General features: G+C 31.0%; 1 protein-coding gene across 35 annotated transcripts in view; it reads right to left on the reverse strand.

Annotated features, from left to right (window-relative positions):
• The window catches only part of para (paralytic), a 198,827-nt gene extending 193,595 nt beyond the window's left edge, over positions 1-5,232 (reverse strand). For all 35 annotated transcript variants that reach the window (XM_067048423.1, XM_067048408.1, XM_067048417.1 and 32 more), the window contains exon 1: positions 5,149-5,232. The gene's annotated coding sequence lies outside the window, so the exon portion shown is untranslated. The remainder of the gene's footprint in view (positions 1-5,148) is intronic.
• Positions 5,233-6,019: the final 787 nt, after the last annotated feature.

Genomic DNA, 6,019 nt, shown 5'->3' on the forward strand with positions numbered 1-6,019 from the left:
AAAATTTGTATAGAAGGGTTATTGGGGGCGTAAAAATGAATCTAAATTGCTTTTTTACTAACAAAATTTATTTGCTCACTTTACTAGAAGTTTCTTTCAGGTTTTCAATATTTTTTCAATTGGCAATATTCTACCCAAAAAAAAAACTTTTTATTATACCACTATGGTGTAATATGCGTGACATTTTATCATACAATAAAATATATATATATATAATACATAATAATGTTAAGTTTAATAAAAATAATACATAATAAAAACAATTTTATCGTACATCGGCAGAAAAATTGCGCCTATTTTGGTTTTTCTACATTTAGTGAAGGCGTAAATAGAAAATAACAGAAAAACTGAATAGCTATGTATATAATTTTTTTAACTCCAAGGACACATTGACAAGAACTCTCGGACACTTGTCTGATATTTTCCCAAATTGTATCAGCAAAACTTTTCATAGAATTAGTATTCCCACGTCCGTAGCCTTTTCCTCTTTAGAACTGTCTGGACTGTTCCAGACAGCTCGGGAAGGTCTTTATATGCCTCGCTAGTTAAAGTCTTGAAGCCGATTTATGATTTAGCTTTAAATATCTAAATAAGAGAATAAATATTTTGATGACGTATTTTTTTTTTAATTGCGTAGAGGCCAGATTAGGAACACTTATCACATCTTTTTTTTCTACCCTCTGTCTCTTCGTTTCCCATAAGTCTTTTAATTCTTTTAGAGAATTAAAAGTTAGTTTAAAAGTAGTTTCTCTCACTATTCCTGTGTGTTTAAATAGTTGTTTATACTAGATTTGTTTAAGTCCGTCAATATGTGACAAGTACAGAATACAATTCAGAGAGACATCAATAGAGTACTAACCTACCGCTCCAGATTTTAGCACCGACAGGATGGCTACAAATGTGGCAAACACAGGTAAAACCTGAGACTAGACTGGGAACCACTACTTGACTTACTGAACTGACTCAAGAAGATTGGAGCCAAAAACAAAAATCCTTATATCATTAATTTCCAAAACGTCCCACTTCAAATGCATTCTCAATGCAGTAAAATATACCCCCCTCTAACAATTTCCTTTATCTCAATCTTCACATATCAACCCCACATCCCATTGTGTGTGTGCGTGTTTACATAAATATGTGTTACATAATATGTATAGACATATTGGTACGAAAAGTGAGAATTATTTATTTTTATAAATATTTATATTATGAACTAATAATAATTCAGTTTGAAATATTAGTGTCAGTATGCAGATGGTTGTGTAAGGTGAAGGTTAACATTTTTTATTGTTGCAATGAACCTATATTATATCTTACATGACCCAGGTGCGTTTCTGTTGGGGGCACTATCAAAATGAGCCTCCTCTTCTACCTGGAAGTAGGTCACCTTTATCCAATCCTTTCTTTATTCATTTCTTTCAACCGCAAACATTTAGAAAATTTCCAATTCTTCATTCTCATTGCGTACTGTTCGGAATATGTTGAATTCTCCTAGTTTAGAAGATTTGATTGAGTAACTTTTTTTTCGTTTGCCTTTTGTCTTTAGGGTGACTTTTCAGGCTTCCAAGTATGTAAGTATGGTAAGCATTTCGCTTTTACTATGAGAATGGTTTAATTCAGGTCTGCTAATTTGATATATTATTTGTTACTCTTCTGAAACATGGTTATGCAACGGGCTGTGTTAAAAGTTAAAACATTTTAATAATAAGTAACATTTCTTACTGATTCCCATTTTTATAGTGGTGGTAGCTCAAAAAGGGTCCGATTCGTTAAAAAATAACTAGAGAAAACAAATTACGAATTTTAATCAATTTTAGGATAAATCACTAAGCACATAACCAATATTGTAAATTTTTAATCTCCTTGGAAAATTAAATGAAGTTAAATACGGGCTCTTTTTACCACTAACATAAATATATAAAAATAATTATTGGAAGATATCAATACGAAAATGGCCCATTTCGTGGATAAAAACTGGTGGATCTGTTAAAACGTAGGCAGTTTACTAAATAATTAACTTATAGTTAAGAGACTTGTGGTTTTGCGGTGGTTGAAAACTACCTCTTATATGAATAATAAACTACATCCATAAATATGAATAAATAATTTTTTTTTTTTTAACATGTGGGCCCCTTCTCTTTCTTGTAGTATGTAAGTCACACATAGATCATCAATTGGTATTAATTAGCTGATTTTCCAGTCATGGTGTAAATGTTCCATTTTCAGTTTGGTTTAGCTTGTGGTTTAATGTATGAGCTATACAATTTTTACCAGAACTGACTTCATTTAGTTCTACTATTATATAGGGTTTATTATTTTAATTTATTATATATTGAGTTTGGTATCAAAACTGTAATAGTATAATTGGTGTTTCCTCGATGTACAAATGACAAGAATTAGCTCAAAATCATTAAAATATTTGGCAACCGTAATGAGATAACTAATACCCATTAATTTTTAGGAAACTAATAATAAATAATATAATACTATATTAAATAATATAATTTAATATAATACTATTTATTACTTTCCTTATAAAATAGGTAAGGAAATTTCTGGAATCGAGTCAATTTTTTGATATTCATTTCTCATCGAGTTTCGAATCCGTAAAAACTTTTTTTTTCTTTTCTTTTTTTTTTTACATTGGTTTGTCACTGGACCGATTTTGCCATTTTTTTTTTGTACGATTCCGACTCCCAATTCTCCTGTCTACCAAATCGGTCACCCAAAAGTCGTATGACGTGGTTTTCTCTAGATTATAGTGCTAAAACATTCCAACCAATTCTGATGGCACTTGATTAAAGTCATCCGATTAAAGCCCCTTAATTTTTCATATATAAATCATAGAAAACAAGTTATGATGAAAATAAAATTTTATTTTCTCATAGCTTACAAAGTGTTTGTGTCATGATAAACTACGTACTTCTCGATTTGATAAGGAAAAAATTATAAAAAAAAAAAAAAAAAATCATCGAAATCGGATCAGTAATAGCAGAGATATAGCTTTATGGTCATGTTTTTAATTTACTTATATAACTGAGTTAAATATTTTTTAAAAAAATTATCAGCTTAGAAGTTTTTTAGAAGTAATTTTGGCAACATATCCATAGAAACTTGTTCGCTTTTGGTTCACTAATTTTTCAAATAATCTATAAGACTTCCAGAACATTCCAGGGTTCTGTTTCATAATAAAATCTTATAAAAATTATCTTACTTAGTCTTACCCTGTAGTTCAATCAATCTTGTAATTTATTTATGGTACAATTTTTCAACTTGTATACTTTGGACTTCTAGTTTTTAATGACGACAATATCGTTAATTGTCAACCCCTCCACGAAATAAAATATATTGATGCTTATACTTGGTAGTTGGTATACCATTATTTTTGAGCTGATACTACTAGTTTTCATTTTGAAAAAGGGCTCAGCTGTTCATTTGAAAGACAATTAACTTGTCAAATAATATATATAAAAAAAATAAATATAAATAAAATCATTATCAGAAAATAATTAGTGGAGATACAGTAGGAAATGTATTGGTCATAGCAGCAAAAGTGGTAATTCATGCCATGTGAGTGGACAGACCAAATATTATTCATTTTCGTTGCATATATTCATATAATGTCGTCATATGTTGACTGGGGAGATGTCAGAAATAATGTAAATACCAAATGTTGATGCTTTTGTAGACTCATGGAAATATAACAGCAATTAAGGATTGTTCTTGTTTCGTAAGGAGCCTTCAACTTTTTTACTGAATAGGTAATGAGTTTCCAAATTAGTTTTAAAAAAAAAAATGATATATTCGAGTATCTGCCATCCTTCTTTCAGTTTTAATTCCTCAACACTAAATGATTTGTTCTTATCCTGTGATATTAGTTGATAGTTCTATATTCCATTGACATATTAATTACTATACATCAATTTGTGCATTTTCAGGTCTTTTTTTTTGCTTTCGATTCAGGAAATAGTTTTTAAATTGAGATACGAAAATTTTAGCATCTGCTAAATATAGTAGAAATAAAATTCGTCCAATGTAATATGCATGGTTCGTATTATCTAAGCAATTCTATTAAAGAATACTTTTATTTTGAAAACATCTGTGGATGAGAGTGACTCTTACAACAGAATGGCAATTAGAGAGAGAAGGAAAGTGGATCTGAAAGGAAGAGTCGGGCGGCAGACAGCGAGACTCCGGGCTCTGGACTCGGCACAAAGCTGAGCCGTCGAAAGAAAGAAAGAGTGCGGGTTCGATATAGTCGTATTGAACGGTAGCGACACCGCCTTCGCCGCACTGGGCATGAGTGGACCCGCAGGCCCGGGGGACCAGTGGGGCACAGCTCTCGCCCTGCAATCTCTCTTCAATAGTGTCCTAATTAATATAAAGCCTAGATGTTTGGATGCGAGTTAGGACCGTGCGCCTGCGCCAAGTCCACCCACCCACTTCACAGCCGTCAAACAGCGGGTCAAGAGGTCACCCCTCCTAGGCCCTTATCTGCAAAGTTCAAAAAGACCAATTTAAAACAATATATGTGTGGATATCTGCTGCTCGTCCTTGGCTAGGAAATGTCGTCGAATCTTTTTTTTTACGCCTTCGATACAGATTATATAATTAAAGCGGGAAAAAGCCATTTTAAAATAGTCATAGCTATCGATTTAAGCGCTGCAATTTAAAATAAAAAAGTATGTCAAGGAAAAATCATATTTACTATACCCTAAAGCATATATTAAATATTTTTGTTTAAATAACATGATAATTGTGCATAATACATGTATAAATGCATGTAAAATTATGCAAAATATAATAAATAAAGCATAAAGCAAATTACTCCTTTACGCTAATGCCAAATTAAATCCACAAAAAAAAAGAAAAAAAAAATTGACAGGAAAAATTGTGGCGCCCAAATGAACTAACTTGTTCGAAATCGGATCATCCTACCCATTTTTTTTGTTTTAAATCACCTAAAAAGCTTCGTGCCTTCTTCAAATATGCATATTAATACATAAATAGCCTGTTTCGTAGTAAAACTATCTCAGCTCTGCTAGGTCGGGCTGAAAGTGTAATTTTGCCGCCGAATTATCAAAAAAAAGTTTGTTATTGGTAATGTAGAAAGGATGCTAATGACTGTGTGAGAGATTAAGACAGTACCTTGGTGAGGTGAGAGTGGCCCCAGTTTGAATGAGGTGAGGGTGTAGACCTGAACTCCTCCGTTCTGCTCCGGCCTGGGACTGCGCCCAACCGCCCCCCACCCCTCGCCCCTCCGGTCGATACTCCTCCTCTCATCTACCTGCCTCATAGCCTCTGTCTTTTCTTCATTGACATCCTCTATACTAGAATATTGTTAACATTAAATTAAAAAGAAACATCTATTTATATTTTTTTAAACTTATACATATATTTACATTTTCAGATGTTAATATCATTATGTTTGTACAATCGCATAAGACTTGATTTGAATCCAATTTTCACTGCTGCTATGACTCCTTTGTTGTTGTTTTTATAACTCATTCTTGTTTTTCTCATACACTTTTTCATATTTTAGTTAAATATCATTATTTTTATTAATTTCTTCTCAAAAATAATCATCCAACTTAATTTTATTATTATTTTTTTTAGTTTTTGTTCTTAGTAAATTGAATTCTTTGTCTAAGAAATTGTTTTAAACAAAACTTGGTTAGTATTATTCACGTGTTTCAATAAATAATAGTTACCTCTTCCAACTATTAATTTCTCATGTTCTACTAAATATTTTGTTAATATTATAAAAAAAAATATTTAATTGTTTCCGAACGTTATTAATTATTATTTGAATATTATATAGTCATGTTCGAACCAATTTGGGAAATCTGTTAATAGGGTATTGTTTCCATCAAAACTTTATATAAATTAATAATGTAATAAATTTTAAATAAATATAAAATAAAAACTAGAAACAATACAAGGCCATATTAAATAAATGATAACTATAGAATGAAGAATAACATTTTTCCAAATATGGATTATTCATTTGAGTAAAAAG

Source organism: Halyomorpha halys, unplaced genomic scaffold (assembly GCF_000696795.3).
Source record: "Halyomorpha halys isolate HHAL.00 unplaced genomic scaffold, Hhal_1.1 Scaffold730.1, whole genome shotgun sequence".
NCBI classification, from domain to species: Eukaryota; Metazoa; Arthropoda; class Insecta; order Hemiptera; family Pentatomidae; genus Halyomorpha; species Halyomorpha halys.